Source organism: Macaca mulatta, chromosome 17 (assembly GCF_049350105.2).
Source record: "Macaca mulatta isolate MMU2019108-1 chromosome 17, T2T-MMU8v2.0, whole genome shotgun sequence".
Lineage (NCBI taxonomy): Eukaryota > Metazoa > Chordata > Mammalia > Primates > Cercopithecidae > Macaca > Macaca mulatta.
The window spans coordinates 14,082,009-14,107,774 of record NC_133422.1 but is presented as its reverse complement, the minus strand read 5'-3'; the positions used below and the strand labels follow the sequence as shown (position 1 = coordinate 14,107,774).

Genomic DNA, 25,766 nt, shown 5'->3' with positions numbered 1-25,766 from the left:
ATATTTAGCATTATTGCTGTGCATTTTAATTCTGTATGTATTAAAGCTTATAATATCCTATTATGTTTTATTTATCAATGTTCATTTAAGTTTATCTACATAATTACCATTTTAAATACTCTTCATTCCATCCTGCAGGCCTGTTCTTCTGTGTGAGGTCATTTGACCTAAATAACCTAAATAATAAATTCCATTTAACATTTCCAATAGTACTATTTAGATGCAGAGTAAATTTGGATCTGCTATTTAGGTTCTTTAAGACTAAAAAATAGGGATTATCTGGTACCTAATTTATGAATTTGGGTGGTCTGAATGAGATAATACACATATAGTGCTTAGGCAATTACCAGACACATAGTAACCATTCAATAAATGGTAACTAAAAGTATAATCAATATCATTTTTACTGTTTTTATTATTTTAGGTTAATTATATGCTTTTGTTTATGTATTACCTTATATTCAAGCTAAAAAATACCTAGATAATATGCTCATTTAATATTGTACTGCTCACTATTTTCATTCAAATTTTTATCCCAAACACTAAATCAATTTCAGTTATATTTTGAGACTATTTAATAGGAAAACAAATTAGCTTATGTTACATTTCTCCTTCCAAATAATTATAGAAGAGAAAAATCAAACTTAGGAAAATCAAAAAGTTAAGTTGAAACGTGGGCATTCTTTGCATAATCAACAAGGTGGTTTCAAATTTGTTGGAAAATATTTCACTTTGTGGTTCATAGGTTTATGTACTCAAAGCAAGATAATACCATAACAAATACATTCAAGGTAGAGAAAAATTACTCTGATATTTCAGGTCACTAGTAGCAGTTTAGGTTACTGTATGGTTGATTGGAAAATGTGATTATCATTTAGAATGTCAAAACAACTGTTAATTTGATGTCAAATGTGGATGTAAAATAATAATTATTATTATTTACAATCTAAAATGCAACACTTAGTTACTTCAGTTTAATTCAATTAACCTTTAAAGAGCTAAATGCTATAGTTATGAGGACCAATTATTGTTTTGTTTTGACAGCTTGAATTTGGCTACATATTTGGGTACCAAGGCTAAATAATTGTTTATATTAGGTTTCCAATTTAATAGACTGATACATATTTTTAGAAAAACAGTAATTACACATTCAATATGTGCCAGACACTCCATTAATTCTTTGGAGGTATAAGGATAAGATATGGCTCTTGTTCTCAAATATCTCGCAGTCTAGCAGGTGTGCTGGACATTTCATTTTAGACATAAATTTTAGTGATTATTTACAATCTTCCTTCAAAAAGTATTCATATCTTAACTTATAAAAATAACAGTGGGTTATTTAGCTAAATATGAAATAATCAAAATTCAAATTGAGGATGGGCCTGATACTACCACTTAGGCATAGAAGTTTATGTAGTAATACTTTAAAGCCAAAAAAAACATGCATCAAACTATAAATTTCCCTTTTAGGTATTTAGGAACCTTATCATGGCAGTGAAACAAAGCAGGATATGTCCATGTGAGATGGATATATCTACCATTATTGGTGCCAAAAGAACACAGACAGAGGCACATTGACATTGCATTGACATTGTTAATATTTTCATACTTAACAGCACTTTTGCAAAACCTGATAATTATCACATTGTGGTAAAATTTTATATCCTATCTCTATTATCTATCTATCTATCTATCTATCTATCTATCTATCTATCTATCATCTATCAATCTATGTTTGTCCTTGGTTCCTGGTACAAAGCTTAGAATCTCTTGGAATTTCCTGAGTAATAGAAACATCTTTCATTATTAATAACAAACTCCTTTCAACCATACCCAAGTTTATGCTGATCAGAGGGTCCTAGATAGTTTGAAAACGGGGACTAGTTGCCAGAGAAGCCAATCATATGATTACAAGGTTGGAATTTTCAGATTCCATCCCACTCTACCTGGGGAAGGGAGAGGGGCTAGAGATTGAGTTCAATCACATGGTCAGTGATTTATCAATCATGCCTAAGTCATGAAATCTTGATTAAAAACTCAGTGAGGCTTGGGGACTTCCTGATCAGTCCACATTTTGATGTACCATATGCTGGCTCTACTGGGACAGAAGTTCTTGCATTCCCTTATAATCTTGCCCTATATGTCTCCTTCCTATATTGTATCCTTTATAACAAAACTGCAATTGTAAGTTTACCACTTTCTTGAGTTCTGTGACTCATCCTAGCAAATTATCAAATCTGGCAGAGAGGGTGGGGGTTGTAGGAAGCCCCCAAATTGTAGTCAGCTGGGTAGGAAGTGCAGGTGGTTTGGGGTCACCCAGGACTTGTGGCTGGCATCTGAAATGGGAGTAATTTTGTGAGACAGAATCCCTTCACCTGCAGGGTCTGTGCTAAATTTGCATAGTTAGTGTGAGAATTAAATTGAATCATATGACACTCAGAAGATTGGTGTAAAATAATTGATGTTGGAGTATACACATTAAAAAAAAATTATTTGGGGGCCAATTGTGGTGGCTCATGCCTGTAATGCCAGCACTTTTGGAGGCCAAGGTGGGAGGATACCTTGAGGCCAGTAGTTTGAGGCCAGTAGTTTGAGGCCAGATTGAACAACCTAGTGAGACCCTGTCCCTATAAAAAGAAATTTTAAAATTAGCCAGACATGGTGGCTTGTGTCTATAGTACCAGCTACGTGGGAGACTGAGGTGGGAGAATCACTTGAGCCCAAGAGTTCAAGGCTACAGTGAGCTGTGATCATACCATTGCCCTATAGCCTGGGGGAGAGATGGAGATGCTATCTCAAAAAATAAAAATAAAACCGTATTGAAGGTCAGCCTATGTAAAAAGAGTAAGCTACTTAAATTACTTTAAAGTAAAAACATTAATACCATTATAATGCAAGAAGAACTCAGCAGAAGTCACACGTGTTATGACAGTGACTCAATGAGGAATTTTTAATTGAGAAAGCTGAGGTAGAAATGACGCCAAAGCACCTGTAAGTCAGAGGCAGCTGGAACACCATGCTCCAGCCGGAAGCTGATGTTTTACAATTCAGCTCCAAATTTCTTGAAAGTCTTCATTTAATTTTAAAAGTTTATGCAGATATTTCTTTTACCAACTCTTTATGTGCAATGTGTGCTTTAATATAAAAGAAAATTTCTCCCAAATGTTCGAGTAATATGGACCCTGGAGGTTGGTGTTCCTTGCTTATTCCATGGCTTTTGCTCCCTTGTCTCTTTTTACCAACTAACTCCATGGTTATCTTCTTTGTACCCCAACCCAGTCCGTTGGCTCATGGGAAGCAGAGATAGAGAAGAGAACACCAGCCTATAAAAAGTGTTTCTGGGCCGGGCGCGGTGGCTCAAGCCTGTAATCCCAGCACTTTGGGAGGCCGAGACGGGCGGATCACGAGGTCAGGAGATCGAGAGACGATCCCGGCTAACACGGTGAAACCCCGTCTCTACTAAAAAAATACAAAAAAATAGCCGGGCGAGGTGGCGGCGCCTGTAGTCCCAGCTACTCGGGAGGCTGAGGCAGGAGAATGGCGTAAACCCGGGAGGCGGAGCTTGCAGTGAGCTGAGATCCGGCCACTGCACTCCAGCCTGGGTGACAGAGCAAGACTCCGTCTCAAAAAAAAAAAAAAAAAAAAAAAAAGTGTTTCTGAAATTTCATTGTGGGAAAGACTTACCCTAAACAACACTTTTTAAAAAGGCAAACTTCTGGGCCAGTTGCGGTGGCTCAAGTTTGTAATCCCAGCACTTTGGGAGGCCCAGGTAGCTGGATCACAAGGTCCAGAGTTCGAGACCAGCCTGGCCAACACAGTGAAACCCCGTCTCTTCTAAAAATACAGAAATTAGCTGGGTATGGTGGCAGGCACCTATAATCACAGCTACTCGGGAGGTTGAGGTAGGAGAATCGCTTGAACCCGGCAGGTGGAGGTTGCAGTGAGTCAAGATAGCACCACTGCACTCCAGCTTGGGCAACAGAGCTAGACTCCATCTCAAAAACAAACAAAATAATGCAAATTTCTGGATGCTATCCTCAAAATTCTTATAAAAGTTTCTGCATTTTATAGTGATAGTGGATCCCGGGAATTTGTATTTGTATTTTATTAAGTTTTCAAAGCATATCTGATATAAATAAACTGTGGACTGGACTTTGAGCAAAGCTATTGTAGCTTTTGGTCTCAGAATTCAAACGTGCATGACCCAAGTCAAGCAACTGACGTCCCTGTTCCTCCCTTTCCTCTATTGTACACCAAGAGAGCTGGTTAAGTACACTTGTTCATTTCTTCCAGCCCCCAAAAGTTGTCATATTCCTTGATCTGCCATATATGATGGCAAATAAATCACAAGAAATAGAAAATAAAAAGTCACATCCTCTGTTCTCTAATCACGGGACCCAATCAAGGAAAAATAACCCTGCTTTATTCACAAATAATACTCAAACCTCCTTAATAAAATCCTTTTCCTTTCTAAAAACTCTACTTGTTCATACCAGTGCATTAAATGTTCTACTTTTGCAGCTATGAGTCATTTAAATTAAATCTAAGATACTGCAAGAGTGTAGCAGGATAATTGGTCTCATGTATTTCATTATTGTGACTGTCACAGCTGTACCCTGAAATTTTCATCAGCATAACAAGAAATGCCTTAAGGAAATATAATTTATTTATGCATTAGCTGAGAAATCTATGAAAATGTTTTATATTAATTACATTTTAAAAATTCTCATTACAGCATTTATATTATTTTCAAGGAGTTGTTTTATTCTTCTCCCCAACAAACAAACCTATATGCCATTACACCTAGGATAATCACAAAGACACAGATATATTTGGATTAAAATCTAAAACTTTGGCCAGAGCAAGGGGAGCATGTGAGGAACAGATAGGAGCTGGTGACATAGCAGCCACAGGATGAGGCATTCAAATTCCAAAATTTACTTGTTATTTTTTCCTATTAAATGTAGTTGTTAATAACAGTATAAAAAGTGTAGGGAAAAAAAAAGAAAAGAGAAAATCTAGATGTAATTGATATCTAGCAGCAGTAGTCTGTGAAGACAAAAATCAGTGCTATGCAAATAGATCAATATCCCCGATCTCCCATGTTTCCAGCACATTCAGATCTGGAGCTGAATCATCCCTCACTTCTTTTGCCCCAACGAGACTGCTAAGAGATACGGAGAAGAAAGAAACCACGTTGGAGACAAACCTATGGGAGAAGCAGGGTAGAGAGTAGAAATGGGTGTCATAATGACCAGGAAATTTTGAAAAGCCTGTGCGTCAAGGAACAGCGTATCACTCCAGAGGAGCAGGAAGGAGAGCTCTTTCCTCTGTGCACACACATTCAAGGAGTCTATTTGGTCCTCAGAAAGAAATAGCAGCTGCAGGAGTGAGAGCTGCTGGCAGTCCCTGGCTGCATCTTGCCTTGACACTCACCATCTTAAATTTCTTGCTTTCCTTCCACTCCCATCCACAAAGGATTGAGGGAGTAAGTTGACATCCTCCCTTTTATTTAAAGAAGAGTGCCAATGACTAAGTAATGAGAACTCCATCTAGAGTTTTCACAGAAGAAAAGAAGCCCTCAAATTCAGAAATAGTAAGGGGTGAGATGAGGACCAGGAGAGGAAACATTTTGAGGAAGGAATGGGAGAGAAGTGTTTGTGCCATGGAGATGTAAAGTAAATTGTTGGTCACTGACCTTTAGAAGGAAAAACAAGCTCGTGGTGGCTGACCTGATATTTTAAGAAAATGTGCCTGCTGAAAGAAATGCCAGGCCAGCAGAGTGCCCATGCCTGTTTAGTGTGGGAACTGTACCTCTATTTTATCTGTTATTGGCCAAATTTATCTCAGGTCCTGGGTTGAAGAGTCAGAAAAATGGATAGCTGCAGTTTTTAAATTAAAGAACAATAGTAAGTGTTGTCTGCCAATTCAGTGATTCAAGAGTTTCACAGGAGGAAGGGGCCCTTCAAAGGCATTTCTTTGGGTTCGTATCCTTGCTGCACCCACCTCATTACAGCAGGGATGACTCCCTTTCCTAGATTCCATTTCCCACTCTTGCATGTGGCCAGATTTCTTATGCCATTCCGTATGGGATGTGGAGTTATCCTTAACAATATGAATAATAAGATGCTATAGTATTGATGACCTTGGCAGGAAGCCGAAAAGGGATTATGGCATGGGATTATATAAAACACTCAAAAGGGATTACGGCATGGGATTTAAAGAAGGGGCTGTTTATAAAGACATGGGCACAGTTAAGGGAAAGATACATGGGGTGCCAAACTGCACCACGAGCCAGAAACAGGGCAGGGTGTGTCATCACCACCTCTTGGCCTGAGGGGCAAGGAGAGAGAACAGCTACCAGCACCTGAAGAGAGCTTAACTGTAGGAGAGGGCTGCCTGACAGAAACAGTAGAGAAAAGCAATGGTTGTTAGCTCAGGCCCACTGTGGAGGGAGCTGGGAAGTAAATACCCAGATCTCTCCTGCTCACTGCTCTCAGGAATCCTGCTGGCTCCTCTCTCCCTCCTTCCGCACCTGCCGTGAATCCTAGTAGTCAGACTCCAAGGATACAGAACAGGGTGAGAGGGCAGAGAGTAGATCTGGAAGGCAAATAAGTGGAAGACACCCTGCAAGGCTGGACAGTATATAAAATCGGACCTTCCAAAAGGAAAAGATGAAGCTTTTTGCCTGTAGATATCTGGTATAGACCTGGCATCTCCCCGATGCTTATCCACCTGTGCTCTAGACTGGCTGACTGTGCATTCTTCTTCACTGCCTATTCGTGGCTCCCTTGCAGCTGTGAAGGAAGGAGAGAGCAGTAAGTTCCAGCTCAGGGAACATAGGCAGAAATCTACTGTGGAAATTCTGAAAAAATTTTATTTTCCTGATCAAATGTACGGAGAAGCTAGTGATGTCTTTCCCCTTGTTCTTGCTTGTAACAGGTATATGACGTCAACAGTAGGGAAACCAGCTTGCAAAAATGGTAACAAGAATGAGGGATGCTGGTCCTAATATTGTCAAGCCATTGATCTGATGCCAACCTTGCCTACCTCCAGATATTTTAAATGCAAAAAAAAAACACAAAAAACAAAAAAACCTAACTCTGATTGGCTTCTACGTCTTGGTAAATTAGGGACTTGGTGTTTGATCAGACATGGACTAGAGTGAAGTTTTTGCAATCCTTACACTGCTGTCAGGAGCAGTGGGGTGAAAGGTGCCATTTACTGACGTAGCAAGGAAGTTGTTCCTTGTTCCTTGAAGAAACAAGGAAGATGAAGCAGATTTAGGGAGAAAGTCCAACATTAAGATTCATTAGGTAAAACTGGTGCATCTGTGAGTCATCTATGAGGACATACAGAATGATAAGTCGCATTTTTGTGTCTAATACAAATTAGGAATACAAGTTTAGGAATGTGTTCTATGATGATAATTCAAGCCCTCAGAGTCAGGTGAGATCTTCTATTTTACCTAAAGAAGAGTGTCAATGACCCAGTTATATCAACTCCAACATTTAGACATTTCACAGAAGAGAAGCCCCCAAAGGTAGAGATGGCAAAACAAGCAAAAAATAAATAGAGGCCAAGAGAGGAAACATTTTGAGAAAGGAATGGGCAACAGGTTTTGATGTTTTGGAGCTGTAAAGTAAGACATTGATGTTCACTGATCTTTAGATGAAAAAACTAGTTGATGGTGGCTGACCTGACAGTTCTAAGAAGTGTGTCTGTTATAGAGAAAATATCATACCCAGCAGAGCTCTTCTCTGTGGGAAATGTGCCCCAGCATTATTTGTTACTGGCATAATTTAGATATTAACTAAGAATAAAGATAAGGATATTAACGAAGAATAAAGACAAGGAATTTTTTTTTGCTCCTTGTTCCATCTGCTAATGTTCTTCTTATTCTTGTTTTTACAGTCTTCTGGGACATCTGGTCATGAAGAAATTATGAAAAAGAAAGAAACAGAGAAAGGGAAAAGAAAAAAGGAAGAAAGAAAGAGAAAATGTGTAAGGAAAAGTAAAAGAAATGAGGAAATCAATGTCAATTTCTTATTACCAGAATGTTGTGATTGAGTTAAAAGCATGGCTTTAAATGTTGAGATAGAAATGACAACTTTTAATTAAAACTCAAATGCTTTCTCTACTCTTTGCCATTAGGAGGACTGACCAAGAACTAGAAACCATGGTGAAAGTGGGTGAGGAATGAAGGCTCTGACAGAGGATCATTAAGATGATTGAAGCTTATAGACAAAGAGTTGAAGGTACATCTGCCTGCCGCTTATTAAATAGTAATTTGGGGCAAGTTACTTAATTCTTCCGAGACTTGAAAGCTCATTTGTAAGATGGGGACACGAATGACTTCCTTAAAGATGAATTGTGAAGATAAACTGCAAACTGAAGGCCTTGAACTCATTCCTAAGACTCTCCCCAAACTTCCCTCCTTGAGTCTAGGGCCTTCAGTGTGGGGTCCTCTGTAACTTCATCATTCCTTACCCCTTGATTTCTCAGGGTACTGGTGTTCAGACATCCCTCAGGATGTGCCCCTCATGGTTTTGAATTTAGCTGTGTTTCACTTCACTTTCATGGCAAGTAAGATCTTGATTTCCTGGGATGGCCTGAGTGAAATAAAATTTGGAAATAAAAAAAAAAATCCTATAAGGGAAGAATATACTTCCGGCATAAAGTCATCTTAATCTGTGATGCGTTAGGACTTAGTGCGTTCAGCATCTTCTGCTGACATCAGTTCTAACATTCATTGTCAGCTGCTGCTTTTGTCAGCATGACATAAAAGTCAGCAGTGATATTATTCTACCGTTGATTTAGTGCTGTTTCTGCCTGTGTATCACCAAACCACACTTAGGTTTAGTTATGGTTATATTTAACCTTGTTATAAGTAAACTTTTTAAAGCATAACAAGAATCCTTTTGCTCAGTGAGATGAATTTATTTATTTATTTATTTATTTTGAGACAGTGTCTCACTCTGTCACCCAGGCTGGAGTGCAGTGGCACAATCTCAGCTCACTGCAACCTCTGCTTCCCACTCTCAAGCGATTCTCCTGCCTCAGCCTCCCGAGTAGCTGGGATTAGAGGCGCATGCCACTACCGCCCGGCTAATTTTTGTATTTCTAGTAGAGATGGGGTTTCATCACATTGGCCAGGCTGGTCTTGAACTCCTGACCTCAAATGATCAACCCTCCTTGGCCTCCCAAAGTGCTGGGATTACAGGTGTGAGCCACAGCGCCTGGCCAGTGAGATGAGTTTTTATGACTGCTGGATGCTTCAGGTTTGTTTCAAGATTCAGTAGGAAGACAGTGTGCTGGATAATGCTAACCCTAGGTTCACATTTTACAACATAGCTCCCATTCTTCTCAGGTCTTCGATGGTAGCATCATCTTGAAGCAATTAGATGAAACTTTCTTATTTTCATTAGAAGAAACATTTAAAGTCACATGCATTTTAATGAAGTTATCAAGAGCATTATCTCTATAATCCAGAAGTAAGAAACACCATTTATTTGACTACATAATTTTTTATTGTCTACTATATTTATAGCCCTGGTTTAAATATCATGATGATGCAGAAAATAATCAGTAGATTCTGTCTTTACGTGTTTATATTCTTTAGAAAAGATAAGACAAGCAAATGATTTTACACCAGCAATATAGCAAATAACGTATAATCTGCTAAGGGGAGTTAGAGAAAGAAAAGGTCATTTTTAGTGGGAACGATTGCAGCTACAAGATGAAATCTAGATTCATTAGAGTCTAAACTACATTGCAGTCTTCATCACTCCTTGCCTCTCTATTTTCGTGTGTACTGGTGTTTAGGTATTCTTCTAATATAGGCTCTATTCCCAAATAACCAGATGCTTTTCTATCTCTGAGTCCTTGCTCATTCTGCTTCTTTTCCCCAAAATGCCCTTATCCACCCAGTAAAGGCTATCCATTCTTTAAAGGCCAATTATTTTGTTGCCTCCCATGTGATGGTTTCACTAACACCTCCCTTAATCATTCTGACCTATGAATTCCCAGGACATCTCATCAATAACTGTTAAAGCACTTATATTTCATGATGATTCACTTTGCATGATGGATGATAGAGTTATCTTTTTAATGGGTGGATCTCCTCCCCCTACAATGAGAGCTCTAATAAGGAAAAGATTTTGACCTATTTATCATTGTATCTCCAACAACTAACAAAATTCCTGCAGTACAATAAATGCCCATAGTAAATGTTTGTGGAATAAGATAGCATTTATATTAGGCTTTGACAGATAGTATATTGGCCAGATACATGTATATCAAATAACCAGGCTAGTCTTGTCTGTTTAGAGCAGGAGTTTGTGTCTTCAGAATGCCTTCAAAGTACATAGATACTTCTTTCTCCATTTATCTAAGAATTGAGGGATGGTGTAGTAAAAAGAGACAGATAACATAAGCTGTAGGACTAAAATTTAGAAAATCTCTTCACCTTTCCTGGTTTATTTTCTTTCTTTCTTTCTTTTCTTTCTTTCTTTCTCTTTCTTTCTTTCTTCCTTTCCTTTCCTTTCCTTTCCTTTCCTTTCCTTTTCTTTTCCCTTTCTTTCTTTCTTTCCTTCTTTCTTTCTTTCTTTCTTTCTTTCTTTCTTTCTTTCTTTCTTTCTTTCTTTCTTTCTCTCTCTCTCTCTCTCTCTCTCTCTCTCTCTCTCTCTCTCTCTCTCTCTCTCTCTCTTTCTTTCTTTCTTTCTTTCTTTCTTTCTTATTTTTTTAACTTGACGAGAGAAGGGACTGAAGATGGGGGACTTCACAGTATTTTTCTTAATCTCTGGAAGGGTCCTATTCCAGAGATTGAACTTGTCTCTGTGCGTGCACAGGCCTGTATCCTTATGTATGATTGAGTTTGCTGTGCAGAAAGGTGAAACCAAATGGGGCTGGATAAAAGAAAGATAAATCAATGAGTGGCATCAAGTGGTGGGGTACAAATTTCATGGTGGTCCATTTTATAGTGGACTTTCTGTCTCCTACACTTCAGGAGATCACACAAGGTAATAAAGTAGTAATAATCAACTGCCAATTTACATTGTAATAATGAAATGTGCAGGGAATGGAAAATGAGGGCTATGTCTCCACTGAGGATGTTTATCAATGTTGTGAAGTTGTACATTTGAAAAGCTATAATACCTTTGTTGAATTTAGATTGTCAGAAGGCTGAAGAATCTTTTATTTTTGCATATTTTCTAAATGCAGTAAGTCCTGAGTATTTATTTTACCCCAGGATGTAAAGGAAGAGGTCCTCAGTTGTTCTTCACAGGAATCCTAGAAGCCCTGAGATGGACAGCCTAACATCGGAGCTGGTGGAATTGTTGTACAATTAGTCAGGTGATGTAGAAAAAGATCTAGCCTCTTGGGATAAGAATAGGATCACTATAAAAGAAACAGAAACCTAGACACCTGCACCTTCAGCTGGTAGAGCTAGCTTCCTAATGATGCTTAAGAGTATGTATCTTTGACAGATTCCACTGGGAAGAAAGGGTCTGCCTGTTAGCGTGTTCAAGAAGCACAGACGGGCATTGTATGTGAGACTCAGAGCTTGACACTGGAGACAGATTCCCCTCTGAAGAACCAATAATAAAGGCCTATGGCAAGGTTTAGGAATTTTAAAGGGGGAGAGAAAAGAATACAAGTGCTGGAAGACTTTTGTGCATTCTAATAGTAAGATGACAATTATCAATTGTTAGAAAACAAGTCCAAAGAAATTGGGGCCAAAGTTTAAGTGCTGTAAGAAATAGAATATATTAAAGACAACATATGTTTCATAGATTCAAGATAGAAATTCAAATAACATAGTATTGTGCTATATGATATGATTTATTCATATGCATTCTCATTTTTAATAGAGTAAAAATAACTTTCTAATGGAATTGCAGAGGAAAGATTTAAGCATAAAACGACTTAAGTGGTGTCTGCTGTCATGTCACTGTTAGTCAGATATCAGAAAGCTGTGGAAATTGCTACAAAAGTTACTCTTTAGATGGGGTTAACACCTTCCAACACAAAACTCTACCATTGGGCAAATTTTAAAAAAACATAATGAATGAATACATTATCTGAGAATAGGGGAAACAAAAGTAGCACAATCCTTTGACAACCTGTTATTTTGCTTTTCCCAAGCTGGGTCCTAGTTGCTCCCCTGGACTTTGTAAATATGGTCCTAAGAGCTCCTTGGCCTGCTGTCTTCACCTACCACATGGAGACCCTAATCATCATAACTGACTTTATTACTAGTTCATTCTCACAAGAGCCCTTGGAGGAAGGTAGGGAAGGGATGATTATCCCATTTGGAGCCCTAGAGAGATTCAAGCCAGGGTCACAGAAAGAATGCAAGAACTAAGGCCAGAACTCAAATTTTCTGACTCATATATTTTTTCTGTCTTCTTTGCTACCTGCTGTGCTTGAGTTACATACCCCCAAGCATATCTGATTATGCCACTGTTCTGATTAAACACCTTCAATGATTCCCTCCTTCATTTTGCATCACATCAGCCCTCCTGAGTTTGTTACATAAAGCAGTCTGCACAGCGGCTTTGTCTTGGGAGTCTCACTGTATTGCCCAGGCTGGAGGGCAGTGGTGTGATCTCTGCTCACTACAACTCCACCTCCCAGGTTCAAGCAGTTCTCCCACCTCGGTCTCCCAAGTAGCTGAGATTGCAGACATGTGCCACCACGTCCGGCTAATTTTTGTATTTTTAGTAGAGACAGGGTCTCACCTTGTTGGCCAGGCTGGTCTCGAACTCCTGACCTCAAATAATCCAGCCCCCTCAACCTCTTAAAGTGCTGGGATTACAGGCGTGAGCCACTGTACCATGGCTGTGTCTTTGCCATCATTTTCCCTCATGCGCTTCCCATTGGAGAAGCCACACCTACCCTGGACATCCCTGTTCCTGTGTTCCTCCCTCTTTCTGAAACACTCCTCTCTCTTCCAAATCTCCTCCTCATATCCTGAAGCAAGACTCTCACTATTCCTGTTGCTTCCGTTGCACTTTGTAATAGCTTTTGTTTTAGCATTGGCCAAAGTCTCTCTTGAAATTAGAAGTATTTGTTTACATGCCTGTATACTTCGCCAGACTGTGAGTGCTTGGAGCATAGATTCCCCTATTTATTTTCTCAGCTTTGTGTCTCCATAGTTCCTACAAATTGTGCCTTGCAGATAGATGCTCATTAAATATCTCTTGAAATCTAACATCTATTGAACAGCTGTCTTGTATTATTAGTTAACTTTCAGTCATACATACCTTTTCCATTCAATTAAATTACAAACTCTTTGAATATGATTCTTCTACATTGTAGGAAAATACTTGAAAGTATTATGATTGAAATTTGGGTGATATAATGAGAAGTAATATATATAAGAGAAGGCTTTTTTAAAGTTTTGCACCAAAACTTTGTATATGTGACTTATTTAATGACAATGATTAAGTTGCTTCTACTACTACTGGGTTAGGTAATATAGAGAACAATTTATTTTACTAATCTTCATTATCAAATTTCAAAAGATAATAAATATTTTAAGGAGAGAGTAACAAATATTTCACTTGATGATGACATTAGGATTTTACCAAGATTCTTGTATATTTTGGAAAACTGCATCCAGAATTTACTAAGAGAATATAAGATTCTTCATGCTACCAGATAATGTGCAGGATATTGCAACTTTTAGAGGGAATATTCTGTAAAATCCGCACATATTAATCACAGACATATTTTGAGGGCTTATGCATTAGTCACAGTCTTCTAAAGCTTACCAAATGTTACTTAATTTTTGTGATGACTTTTAAGTTTGCTATTACCTTCCCCATTATTTTACAGATGAGGAAACTAAGACAGTGTTTATGTAACTCACTTGTAGTCACACGACCTCTAAATGGCAGAGATGGGTTTTGAGTCCAGCCAGTCTGACTCCTGGTGCTGCACACTGGTCCACTAGTTGATATTATGCCAGGGAAGAATGCACGTGTAGGCAAGGCCAAACTTCCATAGAGGTCATTGCTGTCCCATATCAGCAACTTTGGGGTGGTGCCAGGCAGCAAGGAGGCCATGAAGTACACCTCGTGGAACTCGCTCCTACTTCTACACTGTCTGTAGAGACTAGTGTGTGGGAATCATTGCTGGGAAGCCAGGCAGTTCCTAGAGAGCACATAAATTTAGTAGGAAAGTGATTCAATCTTCAAGCGAAGTCCTGAGTTGACTAGAGTTGATTCAGCTTAACGAGGTGTCAAGGTGTCAACCAGGATATTAATCACACTTTGTCCCTCCTGCCATGACTGCCACTTCTTTGTAGGAGCTGGGACCTGAAGGCCCAGGGAGGTGTGCTCCTGCTTCTGAGAGCTGCCCTGCTGGGTTTCCAGCGCACTCTCTCTTCTCACTGATTCCTTGCATTTGTCCCTAGTCTATAACACTTCCTGCTCTCCTTAGCCCCAAACTATGTGCTGGCTACAGTCAAAATAGTGCCCAGGAACATACAGCGTTAAAGTGAAATTATACTGCTTCTATTTCAAATCTGGTCAGCCAATGTTGAATAATTGCAGTTCATGTCGTTTTTGTTGTTGTCAATTTTTAAAGTTGATCTTGGTTTTCCATACAATTTTATTTTATATAACGCTATAAAATATAACTATATATAACATGAAAAACTATATGGTGCATGTGTAATACAGTTGACTTGTTATAATGGTGTGTTTATACATGTTTGATATAAAGGCTGAATAATAGACATCAGATAAACAAATTGCCTTACTTACCTGATTATTCACATCCAATACACCATGGCTAGAATCTCAGCTCTGCCATTTACTAGCTATTAACTATTTAAAGCACTTGAAATTCTTTAACTCTAAAATGAAGGTAATGCACTATCTCATAAGATTATTGCATCTATAATTTAGAATTTCATTTTTCCCTGAGTATTGAGTTTCCTGGCTCTAAGAAAATTTGATTTAAGGAAATCCAGTATCTCTCATCTTGAAATCAAAAGCCTTACTAGGGAAAGGCACAGATGTCAACAGAAGAGGCAACTATTCACCAGCAATTCCCCCATGACTTCTATGACAAATTTCCTATGTTGATCTGGAATCTACATGACAGATTGTTGGTGCCAAAGGCTAGCAAACTCCATCTACGTGAAGTATGATCCTTTTGAAAAACAAGTGAATCCAATTAAAGAAAAAAAAACCAGAAGGAGGAAAACAAGGGGTTTTGATTTTTCGTGTTTACTGTATTAACCCAATTGTAATGCAAGAATCAGAAACCCTAGATCTCGATAGGACAGCAAAAAGACACACCTGTAAATAAGTCTCAAAGTTTTGCCCCTTTATTGACCTCCATGCCCAATTATATCCTTTCTCTAAAGTCAATGGATTCTTCTTTTTTTTTTTTTTTCTTAGCCCCTTAGAAACACAATCCAAAACAACAGGACCATAATTATAATATATTTCCATTTCAGACTTTTGTACATGTAATTATGTTTGTGTTAAATTAGATTAAATGTCAAACCACCAATTTGCTTCTTCCTTTGTAACCTTTTGCATACAAAGTTTATAATCCTGACAAATAAAAGGCCCCTTCAACCTTGACACCTAAAAGGAAGAGCAAGTTGTATTTTTCCAAATTAGAAAACAACCACCAATCATGTCATTTAAAAATGAGGTTAGCTACCCGATGTAGCTTGAATTCTGTAGTGGTTTGGAGTTTATAAGATTAAAATATGACTTAATATTAAAAGAGGAAAGTTAGTGTGAGTAGACATTACAATTTTGGATCTATGGATTCAAGTTAAGCAGATATGATTTGAACTCTTCTTGTTTCTCTGATATGATTAAATGAAATATGCTAGATTTAAAAGGAAATAATTTGCCATCCTTACAGGGGGAAGGATACATTCTTCCCTCTTCCTGAAACTTTCACATCTCCTCCTCGTGCCCTGCAATGAGACTCCTATTACTCCCATTGCTTTCACTGCACTTTGCAATAGTTTTTAGTTTAGCACTCACCAGAGTCTCTGTTGAAATTCAAAGTATTTGTATACATGTTTATACTCTTCACCAGACTGTGTCCTTGGAGCACAGATTCTGCTTTTTATTTTCTCAGCATTGTGTCCCTGTAGTTCCTGTAAATTGTGACTTGCAGATAGTTGCCCACTAAATATTTCCTATTTGCATTTGAACACAGATATACTGAAGATAAAACTTAATGCAAAGGCACTGCGTGGGGACTGGAAGAGAGCTAGGCTGACAGACGGGGAGGGTCCTTTCAAATGCAGCTCCCAACATTACCTACACATTCAAGAAAGACCTAGTGCAGGGGGTGCTTTATAGGAACTGCACAAGGCAGCACAAACAAACACAGCTACTGCCCTTGAGTGATGGAAAACTCAAATTCCTGTGACCAGCCTGAATATGTACTTTCCAGGCTTGCCTCTGTCTCTATTTCTCCATTATGATCTTTGCTTCATTGTTTCAGCGATCTGTATTATAGTTTTAGGGCCTGTACAATAGAATCATATTTGCCTGTAGGGAATTCAGGAGAAACGGTAATCTTGGAGATAGTGATATTAATTCCAATCAGGGTGGGCCCTACAAGTCATCTTTTCTTTCGCAAAGTCTTTAGCAGAGCACAGGAGCAGGGAGAGGTAAGGAAAGGCCTCTGCTAAAAATAAAGTCCTGGAAAATCGCTGGTGTCCCAGGCACATTCAACTATGGAGAGGAGATGAGAAATGAGGTCCTCCTCCCTGGAACTTATATTACCCAGGCCTGAGACTTCAGAAGATATACTCTTCTTAGGAGTGAGTTTTATTCATTACATATTTTAGATGCCCTAAGGCACTGGGGCTGCCTTCTCTCAGGGAGCCCTGATTGAGAGAGTCTACACCAATGATTGCCATTCTCCATAATTCTATTCCATGCATCTCATCTCTGATGACATGCTATCTTTCCAGCACATTTTCACCAGTAGCCTTCCTATCTTAAGACCCTTAATCACATCTGCAAAGTCTCCATTGTCACATAAAGGTAACACATCCACAGGTTCTGGGAGTTAGGACATAAACATTTTTACAGATCTTAATTTTGTCTACAACATAGCCCAATGTCAACAATCATTGTCAAGATGATAGATGATGTTGTGTGCTTTCATCCTGAGACACAAAATGTCTATTTATCTCTCTTTCGATGATGTTCAATTAATTCACTGAAGGTTGCAAAATAGTGATTTTCAAACTCTTTCATTTTATTTAATTAGTTGCAATAATTCTACAAAGAGACACTTTTCTTTATCTGTGATTTTCTTACTCATTAGTAGAGTTTTTCTACAAAAAGGGAGAATATGATCGATACTATCCATTTATTTACCAGGAAATAAATGAACTTAGTAGCTAACATTCTCCAAGGGTAACAATTTTTTATACGATAATGGACTCATAACTATAAATATATTTGGCAGGTTTAATCAATACCAAGTATTGGCCTTTTTGGAGCACAGATTGTTTCTTCTTTGTCCAGTGCAACCCTCTTCAGGTTAGCCCCCGTGTTATAGCAGTTTTTGTTAGATTTCTTGCTATCTTCTGTGAAAAGGTGTTTTAGGACCATTCTCCAAATCAGTTATTCTCCAAAAAGTATTGGTTTCTTTTAATGAGAATCACAGGATCACAATCTGTGCACTGAGAGATGTTTGTTGCTACTGGGTTTTTCATTTCTTAAGGTTTTTTTAGTGGATGGAACTGAAAAATAGAAACTTTTGAAAAGACAAAATGCTTCACATGTTCATTCTGACCTTTCCAATTAAACTTTAAGACTATGAGGGTTTTACTCTTTAATACAGAAAATTCTGTTTCCCAAGGATGAGGGAATAATAGAACTGAAATATCCTGTAAATAGTTATTTGTTCTACCTCATTTGCTCACAATCCAGAATATCAACACAAATACCATCACTATCAATGCAATTACTGAAAACAGTTAAACATTTTGACTTTGTTCTCCCAATTCTCCTCCTCTCATATTTTTATAGTAGTAGTTAGTTGTCAAAGCATATAGACATTAGACACTCTTTTTTTTATAATTATTTTACTTCTCAGCTCTCATTTAATTTTTTTTTTTTTTTTTTTTTTGAGACCTAATGCTGCTCTGTCACCCAGGCTGCAGTGCAGTGGCACAATCTCAGCTCACCACCACCTCTGCCTCCCAGGTTTAAGTGATTCTTATGCGTCAGCCTCCCAAGATTACAGGTGCACACCACCACACCCAGCTAATTTTTGTGTTTTTAGTAGAGATGGGGTTTCGCCATGTTGCCCAGGCTGGTCTTGAACTCCTGACCTCAAGCGATCCATTTGCTTCAGCCTCCCAAAGTACTGGGATTACAGGTGTGAGCCACTGCACCCAGTCTCATTTAATCTTAATTCTTCAGGTAACTATCTATTTATTGCATCCCCAGTCTTTGTGTCAATGTCACCAGTCATTTTTATTATCTTAAACTTGCTTTCTAAAGTTTCTTCAGGAAGATTTCATGGAAGCAATATTATGCATGTTTATAATACATTGTAAACAATTTATACCAGAAAGTCAGTTCAGCTGTATCGAAAACATTTGTTAATATTTTCTGTCTTTAAGTGTAAATATGTCACTCTATATTCTGGTAAAACACAGCAGTGTTAAAAGTCTGATGATAATCAAATTTCCTTTCTAAGTCACTTTCTCTGACTAGATAGCCAAACAACGTTTTTTTATTTATCCCTAAAGTCTGGTAATTTTACTAGAATGTGCCTTTTTGTTGGTCATTCTGGGTTGATATTACCTGTTACATGGTGTGCCTTTCCAGTGGGTATCTTCATACATTTTTTAATTCTTATTTTATTTTCATTTTTTTGAGATGGAGTCTCTCTCTGTTGCCCAGGCTGGAGTACAGTTGTGCGATCTCAGCTCACTGCAACCTCCACCCCCCAGGTTCAAGCAATTCTCCTGTTTCTACAGGTGGGTGCCACCACGCCCAGCTAATTTTTGTGTTTTTTAGTAGAGACGGGGTTTTGCCATGTTGGTCAGGCTGGTCTCAATCTCCTGGCCTCAGCTGATCCACCCACTTTGGCCTCCTATCTTCATATATTTTAATTTTAGTTTTCTTGAATTGTAGGTTTAGTATTTGTTATATTTCTTTGCTTTGGTTTTCTTCTTCAGGGATTTCTATTATCTGTATTTTGGATTTTCTTTGCTTATCTTCAATATTTGTCACTTTCTATTTAAATATTTTTATCTCTTTTTTTCACTGCTTTTTTGATTTTTAAATATTTTTCTTTTTCCCCCTTCTGTCTCTTACTGCATTATCTATTGTGCTTTTTTTTCTTATATGTCTTCTAATAGTCTTTATGAAATGTTTTTTTCTTTTATTTCTAATTCTTTACTGAGTTCTGTCACTTCATTTCTGAATTTTTGTAAGTTTGAGTTTTGTTGTTCTTCCTATCTCATGTCAGTTAATCAAAGTCTTTTAACTCATTTTGAAATAGTTACAAAGTTGATCTGCTTGGTCAGCCTGACTTTCTGGCATAATTTTACTGTCTGTATGGATGTTATTCTACTCCTTATTCTTATTTATCTCATAATAGCTTTCCTTGGGATTTGTCAGTGATCGTTTTGATAATTTATTTTCTTTTTAAATTATAGAAAAATAGTGTGGAACAGGCTAGCTTTTTTTTTTTTTTTTAACTCCATAGAACATCCTCTTCTGTTTTCGATTTTTTTTTTTTAATAGTGTTACCAAATAGGGCAGCTTACTGAGATTTTCTGACTCTATTCTTTTGTCCTACTTCTATCTGGATCTTCACTTTCTTTCATCTTAATCATCCTTGCCTTGGTCAATTTTAATTTCACTCCCAGCAGTTTTTCCCCAGCAGATGGCTTTGTTACGGAGGGGAGCCGTAGTGGGTGTGTCAGTCTGGGGAGTTAATATGTTTGACTGTTCCTGACCCTTCAGACCCTACTGAGGGCTCCTGGCACAAATGCACCCACTATTAGATTAGGAAAACCTCTGTCAGTTTCATCTGCTTTCATGTTAGTTGGTCATGCTTTACGGTAAACACCTGTTGGCCCTCTCAGGGTTTTCCTATCCACAAATCCATCAGTCGCTTGCTGTTGCTTCCTCTGGCACAGATTTTGGTAACCTGCAGATCTGCTGGCTGTTGGTGATCCGTCTCCACCTCTGGCATTTTGGGGTTGATAGAGATAATGTGTCACCTAGATTTATTATAATTTTTTTCCATTGGTTTTTGGTTTTACTATTGAGTTGCTTTGTCACCACTATCTTTCCAGAATGTTAGATTCTTCTACATATACAGAGAAAAATGTATCTATTGAAAATATATATTTATTTAAATTTATTTAATGTATTACTAAAACAGTTTTATTTATAAAGATTATTTTTAAATTTGTTAAAATTTTTATTCTATGTATGTATTAAGATTGTATATAGTTTTTTAAATAAACACAATTTTGAATAATTTAGATTTACTGAGAAATTACAAAGATGGTACAAAGAGCTTCCACATGTCTTTCACTCAGCTTTAGTTTCCCCAAATGTTATCGTCTTACTCTGCCGTGGCACATTTGTCAACATGAAGAAGCCATCATCTCACATTCCTCTTGGCCAAGCGCCAGACTATATTTGCATTTCACCAGTTTTTCCACTGCTGACATTGTTCTATTTCCAGATCCAATATAGGATACCACACTGCAGTTGTTGTCACACTTTCTCAGTCTCTTCTGGCCTGTGACAGTTTCTCCATCTTTCCGTGTCTTTCATGGTCAATAAGTTTTGAAAGGCACTGGGCCAGGCATTTTGCAGAATGCTCCTCACTTTGAGTTTGGCTCATTCCTGACACATCATTAGATGAGGGGGTTGGGTTTGAAAAAATCCCACAGTGGTGTAGTACCCTTCTCATCACATCAAGCATAGGGGTCATGAGATCCACGTGACATCAATTGTGATGTCAACCTTGGTCACTTGGTTAAGGTTCCATACCTTTTTGTTGAATTATTAACTGAAAGTGTTTTCCTTTCACTCTCCTTCACACAGCTCCAAATACCACCCACTGAATAGTTTCCTCAATCCCCTTTAAGACATTAGGGGGTCTCTTAGGGACTGCAGCTTTCTTCCTTCAGGCCCAGGCACACTATGTGAAGTACTCTGAGTTTTAAATCTCCATCTGGAGAAGAACAGGCCCCTCTGTGTGTGACATGGTGTGGCTGAGGAACATACCAAACATTATTCCAGGAATAGCTTGACTTCTTGATAACCTTAAATTCACAATCATAAAGTTCAACTGAGGAGTATTCAGAGGTTATAAATTGTAAAATTAAGAGAATATATTGAAAAGTTTAAAGTGGATCATAGATTCACTGCAAACCTGGTTAAACCGACATCTGCTGGGATTTGGTTTGATCATAATAAAGCACCGGCTCCCAAGGCATCTCTCTCCAAAGGGTATTTCAATGACAGAAATAAAGTGAAAATCTTGTGTTTTCCTGACCTGTCAGATCCAGCTTGGCCACACATGATTTATGGCTAGCAATGTCTTTTCTTCCTCATTCAAAATAGAAACTAGAAAATTGCAAATACATGAATGCTGTTGGTTCATCAACTTAAACACATGAGGAAACAGAAAGGTAATATTAGTAACACATCCACCCACATTAAAGGCATCACAATAAAAAGCACCAGCATTGATGGTCCAGTGGGAAATTAAATGCCATGTAAGATAATAATGTTTGTATTAATCCTATTTGGTTTTGTAGACTTAATATGATAATCTATAATAATAGTATTATATATTTTCATGAAATTCCAAAGTCTATAGATGCTTTTACATTTGGCTTTCTCATTTTATCCTTTCTTATCCTCTCTGAGGTACAGGTTCTTATACCTGCTTTATAAGTGAGGAAACTGAGGCTCAGAAAGCTTAAGATTCATATCCATGATCACATGTCTTGCAAATGATGCCCATAGTAGTTCATCAAATTGCTGTTTCTTCCCATTAAAGACTGATGCTGTGTTTTTGCTTTCATAGATATGATTTATTTTCCTCCACATAGGGTAAAAACACTTACTAACTCACCAACCATGACAGAGACAGAGAGAGAGAGAGAGAGAGAGAGAGATCTAAAGGGACAACCTAAATAAAAGATTATATAATAATATCTACTATTTATTTAGCAATTGCTGTGAGCCAGAGTCTATCATTCATTCTTAAATTACCCTGTAAGTTAAATCATATTCTTTGTTTTTTAATGAGAAGAAATGGAAATTCAGGTAGATTAGCTAATGTAAATGATACTATTGCTGTATCACATTAGTCCCAGTCTTAGCGGTTTAAGAGAATCAAAGTTAATTTCTTGCTCCTATAGAGTCTAATGCAAATGTCTCTGGCTGGCAAGTGGCCCTCCGTTGGCCAGTAAGGGCACTGGGCTCTGCCACCCTTTAAGGACGTAGAGTCTTCAACTGAATCCTCTGAATGTTCCTGTTAGAAATACTGTTTATACAATCAATAAAGGCTTTATAGGTGAGACAAAATTGGATTTCAGCTTGACTCTTCTGAGTTATATAAATTTCAGATTGATGTTCAAATTAAGGCACGCTTCCAGGGCACAAGAAGTTTTAATGGCCTAGACCTGGAAGTGACATATATCACTCTGTCCACAGGGCATTTGCCAGAGCTTAGGCACACGGACACTTTAGGCTGCCAGAGTGGCTGGAAGACATCACGGAGTTGGGTTTTCAGTAGGGAGATGAAATGGGTTTTGGTAAATGGGTGGCATCTGTCACGTTACATAACGTGCCCAAAGTCATACAGGTAATAATTGGCAGAGACAGAGTTTGAATTCAGTGCGGATTGAAAGCCTATGTTCTTTCTACCATATTATCCCCCTTTCAAATATTTTAAAAATTAGTTTTACTATTTTTAAAGATAGCTGAAATGTTTCATGGCAGTATCAGCTTATGAATACAAATGCTGCCACTTTTATTGCAATAAACCCTATTTGGCTGAATCTTCAAGCCTCACTCTTCTGCATTGCCAGGTACCCTGTCTGGTCCCCACATTGTCCTTTGCCCATGATTTTCTCTGGGATTCCCAAATCTATAAGTCCCATGCACCCATGTGCTCATGCATGCATCCCGACTACCACTCAATGGCAGCCACCTTCCACATTCTTCCCTCCGCAAAGACGTAAAGTCACAAGATGCTTCATGAAGAAGGAAGACTTTTCTCCTTACCCTTCCGCACATATTGTCACCTAATGAGTCATCTAATGAGACAGCTCAAAGCCTCAGAGAATCACTGCCAAAAATAACTCCATTTGGTTCTATCTTCAAATAATCTCTGAGGCTGCCAAGATTCTAAAACTTACGCCCTCCCTCTCCCCATCACTCACTGTACACGTGTACATGCCTTTCAACTAAGAGCCCCAGAGAGTCAATTCATGTAAACGAACTGCTTGTGGGCTCTCCCCAACAGCCTAGCTCACATAGCCAGATAGTTCCCAATCGAGACAGTGGACGCAGTCTAGCCTTAAGCTTGGTTTGCCACTATCCAAGGGTACATAGTACTAGAACCATAGTACTAGAACCCAGATAATCAACTGTGTTCACTAAATGTTTGTAGGAAACTTCTTTTGATAAACTAGTAAGAATAGCTTGTTTAAAGAGAAAAAATATGCTTGTAATTGGTGTATCCATCATTTGAAATTGGAATCTTGAAGTTATCTTGCCTTAATTCCAAAAGGATTTGATGCTTGCAGATACACATCTCATTTAGAAGATAATGAAATGGAACAAAATAAGAAGTGAAATCAAACTGAAGGAGTAGGAATCTGCAGCCTCTCAGTGGTAGTGAAGATGATACAGTTTGGTGGGGGGTCCCTATTGCTGCAGCCAAATCACCACATCATATGCACCTCTGTCAAAGTAGTCCACATGTGGACCCAGCTCTGGTCAAAAGCTGGGTTAATGTCCTACGTTGGCCATAAGAGTGGGTCATTGCTGGTCTTGCCCTAGTAGTCACCTCTACAGAAAATTCATGATTTCTCTTATAAAAGGATAACAATACAGAAGTGCCAATGTCCCCGGATTAAGTCTCAACCCAAGGCTAAAATGGCAATTACAAAAAGGCAAGTTTTGAAATATAAGGTACCTGAGTGTTTCTTCCTCATTTTTTTTAATGGAGCAAAGAAGATTTTGTCCTTCACCTATAACACAATCATATTATCATATTCTCTCTCTCTCTCTCTCTCTCTCTTTCTCTCTCTCTATATATACACACACATACACACACACACACACACACACACATATATGCAGGATGCGCAGGCATGTCACATAGGTATACATGTGCCATGGTGGCTCACTGTACCCATCAACCCGTCATCCAGGTCTTAAGCCCTGCATGCATTAGGTATTTTTCCTAATGCTCTCCCTCCTCTTGCTCCTCACTCCCCAACAGGCCCTGGTATGTGATGTTCCCTTCTGTGTGTCCACATGTTCTCATTGTTCAACTCCCATTTATGGGTGAGAACATGGGGTGTTTGGTTTTCTGTTCCTGTGTTAATCTGCTGAGAATGATGACTTCCCACTTCATCCATGTCCCTGCAAAGGACATGAACTCGTTCTTTTTTATGGCTGCATAGTATTCCACAGTGCATATGTGTCATATTTTTTTTATCCAGTCTGTCATTGATGGACATTTGGGTTGGTTCCAAGTCTTTGCTATTGTAAATAGTTCTGCAATAAACATACATGTGCATGACACAATCACATTCTGATTGGCCTCAGAGGCAGGGCTGGACAAATTAGCCTGGAAATGCGGGTAGGACTCCAGCAGCAGAATGGGGTTTGAGAAAGCCTAGGAATGAGATAGACGAGGCTGGCCCCAGGGAGAGAAATGATGACTCAACAAAATCTAACAAGCTGGCTTCCCCAGTACCCTGAAGGCCGGTCCAGTCCAGGACACCAGATGCCACACTGCCTGTACATGAGGTGCTGTCCTACTCATCCCCATGCTTCAGAGTCACTGTCCTGGTGGCAAAGAGCTATGACAAGAAAGGCCGCTTAGGTTACTCAGGCTCTCATAACACAAAAGGCTCTATAGGTAAATATGTTTTTAAACTAGTTGCCATGGAAATATGTCTTAAAGATAGCTAATACTGCTAGAGAAAACTGACTGGCAGTGATAGCAAATCAGACTTTGATTTCACCTCCTGAGGCAGCCTGTCGAGCAACTTCAGAACAAGTGTATGCGTAACATTGAGGTTTCACAGTCTTTGCTTGGTTTGCTCCAGAGTGTGGAGAAAGCACTTTGTGTGTGGACCTTCTGTCAATTGCTGATTATTCAAGATGTGATTATGAAGCTGGAGGGTCTTCAGGGCCTTTGCTTATCCTCTCTGCACTGTGCTTTAGCCATTTCATTGCTTATTAGTGTTTCCACCAGAGGGTGGAGAGGATAGAAAATTCCAATCAACCTGTTAACAGCTTTCATAAGAGATCCGCTGAGGGGAGAAACTAAAACCACTGTCTGAAATGAGGTTTGCAGATTATCTATGCATTTAATGTATGATTTCTATGAGAGTAATCTGACCATTTGGTGTCAGCTGCCTGTGGCTTAGGTGGCAGCAGTAGCTTTGATGAAAACAGCCTTATAAATATGCACATAGATTTCTATCTACACTGTAATAAGTGAATAAATGTCTAGAAAACTCAATATTC

General features: G+C 38.4%; 1 protein-coding gene and 1 long non-coding RNA gene across 4 annotated transcripts in view; one reads left to right on the top strand and one right to left on the bottom strand.

Annotated features, from left to right (window-relative positions):
* The window catches only part of RFC3 (replication factor C subunit 3), a 622,442-nt gene that overhangs the window by 93,648 nt on the left and 503,028 nt on the right, over positions 1–25,766 (bottom strand). The window lies entirely within an intron of this gene.
* Positions 1–25,766, top strand: part of LOC114673561 (uncharacterized) — a 617,687-nt gene that overhangs the window by 515,538 nt on the left and 76,383 nt on the right. For all 3 annotated transcript variants that reach the window (XR_013407900.1, XR_013407899.1, XR_003724315.2), the window contains 2 exons: positions 7,915–8,004; positions 8,155–8,258. This is a non-coding gene — a long non-coding RNA (uncharacterized LOC114673561). The remainder of the gene's footprint in view (positions 1–7,914; positions 8,005–8,154; positions 8,259–25,766) is intronic.